The sequence below is a fragment of the Diplotaxodon limnothrissa genome, unplaced genomic scaffold (assembly GCF_057381915.1).
Source record: "Diplotaxodon limnothrissa isolate DT_005_m unplaced genomic scaffold, D_limnothrissa_male_GT1.1 unmapped_scaffold_1, whole genome shotgun sequence".
Classification (NCBI taxonomy): Eukaryota; Metazoa; Chordata; class Actinopteri; order Cichliformes; family Cichlidae; genus Diplotaxodon; species Diplotaxodon limnothrissa.
The window spans coordinates 2,560,192-2,568,261 of NW_028188555.1; the positions used below are offsets into that span (position 1 = coordinate 2,560,192).

General features: G+C 39.2%; 3 non-coding genes across 3 annotated transcripts; 2 read left to right on the forward strand and 1 right to left on the reverse strand.

The window, feature by feature from the left end:
• Positions 1-906: 906 nt before the first annotated feature.
• On the reverse strand, positions 907-1,025 carry LOC146607105 (5S ribosomal RNA). Its single transcript, XR_014905361.1, has one exon. It is a non-coding gene; the product is annotated as a 5S ribosomal RNA (ribosomal RNA).
• A 319-nt stretch (positions 1,026-1,344) lies between these two features.
• Positions 1,345-1,463, forward strand: LOC146607106 (5S ribosomal RNA). The gene has a single exon (XR_014905281.1). It is a non-coding gene; the product is annotated as a 5S ribosomal RNA (ribosomal RNA).
• A 2,114-nt stretch (positions 1,464-3,577) lies between these two features.
• trnal-uaa (transfer RNA leucine (anticodon UAA)) lies at positions 3,578-3,660 on the forward strand. Its single transcript has one exon. It is a non-coding gene; the product is annotated as a tRNA-Leu (tRNA).
• The last annotated feature ends 4,410 nt before the right edge of the window (positions 3,661-8,070 follow it).

The window sequence follows — 8,070 nt, forward strand, 5'->3', positions numbered from 1 at the left end:
CTGCACTGACATGAATAGTACAGGGGGACAAAACCTTGTGTTCTCTCAGCAGCAATCATCGTTTGGGTGGCCAGAATTCTAGGGGAGCTAGAAATTCTTGTGGAAAAAAAGCCCAAAACAATAACATCAACAAAAACAACCAATGAATGTGGTCTTAAACTTGGGCACAATTTGGCTTGAAATCCATCAACTAATCTCTCAATATTCAAAGCGGAGCAGCAGACAACTTACCATCACATCAGTCCTTCAATCAGACCTACAACAAACGTCTTCCTTCTCTCACCCCAACCGGTCGCAGCAGATGGCCGCCCCGACCTGAGCCTGGTTCTGCCGGAGGTTTCTTCCTGTAAAAAGGGAGTTTTTCCTTCCCACTGTCGCCAAAGTGCTTGCTCATAGGGGGTCATATGATTGTTGGGTTCTCTGTATGTATTATTGTAGGGTCTACCTTACAATAATACATACAGCCTTGAAGTGACTGGTGATGTGATTTGCTGCTGAATCAATTCGGAACTAATTGGAAATCTGGATATTAATTAAATAAACCTGCTTTGACCATCAATTAATTGTTGTTTGAAATTCTTTATAAATATATAAATATAGTGCCACTCTTCTACTGTTTAAATTGCAACTGTTTAAAACTGACTAATTTATTCATACACTTGAGCATAAACACACGCACAGTAAATGGCCTGTACTTGTACAGCGCTTTACTTAGTCCCCAAGGACCCCAAAGAGCTTTACACTACATTCAGTCATTCACACATTCACACACACATTCACACACTGATATTCTCATGTTAAAAATATAGAAAAAGGATTTTATCACCCATAAATGTTAACTTCTCATGCCTCTTAGCACAAGCAGGAGCAGAAGCGCCCTCTGCAGTTTGTGTGTGGAAGTGCAAAAGCTTACAGCACCTGGTATTCCCAGGCGGTCTCCCATCCAAGTACTGACCAGGCCCGACCCTGCTTAGCTTCCGAGATCAGACGAGATCGGGCGTGTTCAGGGTGGTATGGCCGTAAGCGAAAGCTTTGCTATATAAAGGGCATTTTATAAGTGGCAAGTGTCTCACAGTTTGATATATATTATTGTGCCAAGCTTTATATGTTACAGCGAAAGCATGCAGCTATTCGTTGTTAACTGCAGCTTCAACACTGAGCTGCAGAAATACTTTTCCCACAGTAACATCTCCATAATAACATATGTTAGATTATTATAGAACCGTGTGTTTTGTAATTCTAACATTTTTGTCATTTGGAGACTTTAACTTCTATATAGAAGAGAAAACGTGTGCATGTGTCATCACAGCATGTTTAAAAAGGCTGTTTCTGTGCTCTTCTTTCGCTTGCGGCCATACCACCCTGAACACGCCCGATCTCGTCTGATCTCGGAAGCTAAGCAGGGTCGGGCCTGGTCAGTACTTGGATGGGAGACCGCCTGGGAATACCAGGTGCTGTAAACTTTTGCACTTCCACACACAAACTGCAGAGGGCGCTACTGTTTAGTAAGAAACTTCATGACCTCTCTTCTAATTTTTTGCTTGTGTACCGTTAAAAAATTAAAACAACAATCATCTCTGCAGCTTATTGGAGACACCTTTGTGATTCTGTTGTAGAGCAGAGCAGAGGCAGACATTTGATACACCCGGGGCTTAGCCCTAAAGGGTAGTATGCATGGGATTTGGGGGGGGGGGGGGTTAGAAATGACTGAAAGATTAATTGGCTCTGTTTTGAGTTCATATTCATATAGGGAAAAATATATCACATGTGCAGGACACCTTAAAGTAGTTTTTTAATTAAGCAGCAAGGCAGAACAAAGTCGGGGCTGTATCAAGACACGAGGACTAAACCCCAATTCAACCAGACCCAGAACTGATCCGGAATTAAAACAGGACTACAACAGTTCAGAAGCAGGACTACTTAGGATTTAACCAAGACAGAACCAGAATCAGAACTAGATGATAGTAGCACTAAAAATCATCATAGACCTGCACTACACTTATTTTTTAATTCTACCAAAGTACAATATTTAGATTGAGAAAAGTTTAGATAATTATTTAGCCTTGTTGTGCAAACAAGCCTGCAAAACTTAATAAATATAGAATTTGAAAAATAACAAACCTAAAAAGAAACACTAGGTACGAGATACATGAGGACCTATGATACGCTGATACTTTTGGTAAACAACCATTTGACTAACATGTGTGTCTCACCTGCTCTTGTTCATCTCTGCTCTGTCCTCTCTCTCTCCCTCTTTGTGCTGACAATCAAACCAAACACCAACATCATCAAATATACAGTTGAAACCAGATATTTACACATTCTTCAGATAAAAACAAAAACACTTTTTTAATTGTAACATCAAATCAGACTAAATGTTTATTTTTTATGTTGATAAATATAAAAAAACATATTTGTTAACTTTAAGAGTAAAGAGAGAAACTGTCTGTATTTCTTAATTGTAAATGGCACCAAATTGTATTCAAATTGATTATGGAGCTCCACAGTTCTTTTCCAGGTGTTTTGGTTGACATCTCTTGATGTTCCCATGTCACAGAAACAGGCTCTGTGTTTTGCCTTATATGCATCCACAGCTGTGCCACCAACCTATCAGAAGCTTCTTCAGCTCAGAATGGAATCGTCTGGAGTTTTCTTATTAATTAACAATAAACTTAGTGTATATGTGCTCCTAAATTTGGTGAAAGTGATAAAAAAGAGACAGCTCTCTCTCTTTAACTAATTCAAAATATATTTCAATATTTATTTATGCAAAACAAAACAAGTTTACTCTAAATTGATGTTGTACAGTAAAAAAATGTTCTTGTGTTTTCCATAAAGTGTATGTAAATATCTGGTTTCAACTGTGAATGTACTGCTGTGTATTGAAATTCCTTTTGTTTTGCATAGAAATATACTGAACAACATACAAAGCATAATATATAAAATAACATCTACCAGAGTTTTTCTTTGAAAGAAGCTCCTTATGTCCAGTCTTGTATATCAGTGCATAACTGAAACCGATTTATTTAGCCGTGGAGGGAAACAACTGAAAATATGAAATAAACACACATGTAAGCTGAGACTCTCTAAAGAAACAGCATTGTTGTTGTTCGGCTTTTCATTTCACCTTTTGTTGATTCACTTGAAGAGCAAGTAACGTAATATGGGTCAAGTGATCAGTTTGATATCAATCTTTTGTGATGCACCGTCATATTTGTACAGTACGAATGATTTTCTTTGGAACCTGGTCAAACTTCAGTTCTCTGTCTGCCTCCCTGCGCTTCTCCAACAGCGCACTCGTAGGCAGCAGCTCCCCCCGCCCCCTCGCTCAGTGCCTGAGCTCGGATCATACCAATATTAAGGGGGATTTACTCACAGTCGTAAATTCCCACAGTGTACACTATGTGCTTCGAATATTGTGAGTGTTTTTTGTGTTATACAGTTGTCAGCCAGGCATCTAACTATGAAAAAATTACAGTCCAAAAGACCCCGGGCTTCTGAAAAACAACCCGGGCTTAAGCCCAGTAAGAGTAATGATGTTGGACTATATGTCTGTTATGCAACTCAGCTCAGTCGGACCAGGATGGCCGAGTGGTGAAGGTGTTGGACTTAAAATCCAATGGACATTTGTCCATGTGGGTTCAAGCCCCACTCCTGGTAGAGAAATCAACCTACTAAACTGACATCTTACAAGGTGTCAAAGGTCGGGGTGACGAGATGGGGTTTCACTGTCAGCGATAGTGCACACAACATAGCCTCATGCATATTCACCTGATAAAGGTATCGCACATAATCAAGTAGTATTGCCTTATTGTCCACATCTGTACTCATCAACCTGCAAAACATACCACGGCCATGTATTAATTCTCTCCAACAACTGTGTCTCAATATCCTCTGCTATTTCCTCGATGCAACGAGTGACGGTGCCAACAGAGGCACCTGTGCTATCGTTTCAGCCGCCATCTCTCCGAAAAGTTCACAGCAAATGTCTTTAGTGGCAGGAAGGATCGATTCTTCACCAATAGTGAATGACTTTTTAGCCTTAGCAATACGGTTAGCCACCAAGTATGATGCTCTCAGTGCACTTGTATTTGTTGTTGTGGAGGCCCTCAGTAATGGCTTCTGTCCCTGTTGTTCCCGCTTTTTTTCTTTTAGACTAGTCCAAAGGCTTGTTTTTTAATGTCGGGTGCTTGGTCTCCAAGTGACGAAGCAGTTTTGAAGGCTTCATTGCCTCATTGGAGAGCTGGTCTCCGCATATATTATGCAGAGCGGGCTTGGTGCATGGGAATCACTTGTCGCAATATAGCCATATTTCAAGTAGGTCTTTTGGTATTGTCTGTTAAATGCAGCTTTCTTTTTCTTAGTAGTTGTCATTTTGTGATCTCGTAACCAATGCCCACTGCCATCAAAGTCGAGAATTAGTTAATGGGCATCATGTGACTAGTGGAAGCCAGATCCTTTTATTTAGCAAAATTGGGGTTAATAGTTAAATGTTATTGTTGAGGGGCACAGACAGCACATGTACACAGATTAAAAAATAGTAATGCCTCAAGAACAGGGCTCTTGGGACGTCCAAGAGGAAAGGGGCAAATGCTCAAGCCCCCTCCGTTATGGCAAAAACGTTTAGACGTTTAGAAAAGTCTTAGAAATGAATCGCATGCCAAAATGAAAACAAAAAAATTGGATGACATTAAAAACAAAAGAAACAAGAGACAGGGCGCTGAATAAGAACTTGTCAGCTTGTGAGTCTTGTAACTGGTGATGCTCCAAATGTTAAAAAATAAATATATAAAAACCAACAAACACCAAAAAGTGACTTTTATTATATGCTTATTCTGTGATCAGATAAAAAATTTTTTATTAGAAGCAAGCTGGATCTAAGAGATTATTTCTACAAAGCATCCTACAGTCAGTACAATTAATATGTCGGTATTGGTGGGATGAATATAAAATTCCCTCATCAGAAGGAAATAATAGTTTTATGTTATTTCATGTAACATGTGAAGAAATACAGGTTGATCACATGTTAAAAAATGTATATACTTATTGCTAAGACAGACTCAAATAAAAACTTATAATGAAGAAGACGTTTCCAGCGACGTTTAGTTAGAGCTGATGATAAATGTTGCTCTTTTGTTATCTCAGAAATGTAAATTTGTGGGTACAGAAGTAGAGCGCATGGGGATTTTTCCTATAGTTGCATTATTGGATTCAAAGGTCATTTCATCACCACAATAGTGCACAGGTAACTTTCCTTCACATTTGACCACAACTATTCTGTTAGTGAGAAGTGTGCCTTTATACTGACACTTGGGTTTCCTGGCTGCATTGTTCTTTAGGTCACATCTAACAATGCGAAACTTTGCTACACTCTTTGTCGTGCCATTCGTCTGATCATATCTTCCTTGACCGTTACAAATGGCTTTGACCTGTTTGTAATCACTGAGGATGAATGTGTTAACATCCTTACATTTGTTTCGATCAGCATATATTTTCTTTTTTTTCATTTCTGTATCACATTTTTTCACGCTCATCTTGGCATCTACATGCTGTCGTCTAAACTTTTCATAATTTGTTTCATTCAGTCGCTTCTCAATTCGGTTGGGTTGAAGATTGGCTGGTTTTGAGAGGAAGAGAAATGCTGAGTGTAACCCACAGAACATCATCCCCACTGTCAAGCACAGAAGTGGAAACATTATACTGTGGGGCTGTTTTTCTGCCAAGGATACAAGACGACTTCACCACACTGAGGCGGCCAGTAGATGGAGCCATGTACTGCAAAATCTTGGACAAGAACCACTTTCTCTCAGGCAAAAGACTGAAGATGTGTCATCGATGGGTCTTCCAGCATGACAATGGCCTAAAACATACCACTGATGCAACAAAGGTGTGGCTAAAGAAGAAGCACAAGGACATGGAGTGGAGCTAAGGCAGTCTCCAAACCTCAGTCCTGAAGAAAATCTGTGGAGGGAGCTGAAGCTTAAAGTTACCAAACAGCAGCAAAGAAATCTAAAGAATTTAGAGAGTTTGTGGAAGGAGGAGTGGAAAAAAATCCCTCCTGAGATGTGAGCAAACCCAGTGACCAACTACAAGAAACATATTACCGCAGTGCTGGGCAATAAGGGTTTCTCCACCAAGTACTAAGTTGTGTTTGAGATCAAATACTTACTTCACTCAGTGACATATAAATCAATTCATTTATTTTAGCAAATATATTTTTTATTCAATTTTGGTTGATATTCTGTCTCATTACATCAAAATGAAAATACTTAAAAAAATTAGAGACTGATTTTTTTTTTTTTTTTTTTTTTAAATGACATCAGAAACAGCAGTATGCGATATTACGTGATGGCAGAGCTTCAGTTCATCCTTTGTCATTTTTTTTTTTTTTTTTTTTAATAAATAGGACAGGGGGAATGAATGAGAGAGAGAGGGGGAGAGAAAGAAAGAAAACCCAAGGGGAGAAGAGACGGTGAGAAGGGGGGAAGAGAGACAAAAAAAACCAAAAAAAAAAAACAAAAAAAAAAAAACAAAAAACTCCTGGGTCACCTGTATGGAGAAAAAACAAACAAACAAACAAACAAACAAACAAACAAACAAACAAACAAACAAACAAACAAACAGAGGAGACAGCAAACAACAAAGAGCAACATAATAATAGAGAAAACAAAGCACCATCACAATAAACTAGCTAGTCATAGATATCAGTATTTACTAAGTAATAAACGATATTGTGCAGCACGCAAGATAGACAGCGCACAGTGTGCTTTGAGGCAGCAGCCAAGAAAGCTTTAGTCCGCGTCTGTGAATACCCATGTGTGCATACCTGTGTGGATCAGCATGCTTGCATTCCAAAGGTTTCTCCATGTAATGATCTGCTAGGGAGTGTGGGGGGGCCACAGCCCCGTCCTCCAGGGTGTGAAGCGGGTATGGAGGAGATCAAAACTCCAGATATCCAGAGGCCCCCAGAACACAAGAGACCATGGAAGACCAACAGAGGGGCAGCCGCGCCACTGATTATTTAATATAAGTGAACAAACTTACAAACTCAGCAGGGGATCAAATGATTATTTCCCCCCAGATAATAGCTTATTTTTATGACCAGCTTTTTTCTTTTTTGTCTTTTTGAAAAGCTGCTGGCCAACAAAGTTTTATTCATAGATGTTTTTTGCATTAGATAAATTTGCAAACTGAACTCCACGCTTCCAGAACCTCTCAGTTTCTTTGGCAGAGTTTACGTTTCATTTTTAATGGCTTGTTGTTTTTTTTATTGACTTATATAGAAACCCACACAAGTTTAACTTTAAAAACAACTTATGTAACAAAAAAATGAACCAACTTAATGGATCAAGATAAATAAAAGGATAATTTCAGTGTTTTTCATCTATTCTTTATGGAGTTTTTCCAAAACATTTTCAAACGTTCAGATCTGTCTTTTATTTTCTTGTTTTAACATTATACATGGTGAACTAAAAACCCTGGAACATGGTTTGAAACATTGAAGGCAGCATGTTTCGCTTTTTGGCAGCTTTTATTTTGAAACTGCAACACTAAGCAGTACTTCTCCACACCTGTGGTGCACGCGCTGCGCAGACCCCGTCGGGCATGCGCGGCAGAGGAGGGGGCTGACTTGAGCAGAAAGCGCGGAGAGACAAGTCGGAAGGAAAAGACAGACGATCTCTGATAAAGCAAAGCAGACAGAAAGAATTTACCTGAGCTCTCTGCTGGACAGGTAATTACCGCAGTTTGGTTTAATATTTTGTTTTAAACAGTGTAACTACGAAGCGAACATAAATACAGGTGATATATTTTCATACAGTTATGTTCCAGTCGGGTTAATGTTTGTGTGTCCTCACCGTAAAGACTGCAGGTTATTGGAAAGTGCCTGAAAATATGTCTGCAAAGCACCCCTCAGTTGAAATATTAATTTTGGCTCGCTATCTACTCTAGAAAACAATTTGCGCGTCTACGTCGCCATTTACGGTTCAATGTGTGGCCGTAAGCAAGGAATTCCTGGTGCTTGAGGGTCATCTAGTAAACGCCAACCATCATTTAAAAATAACCAAAAAC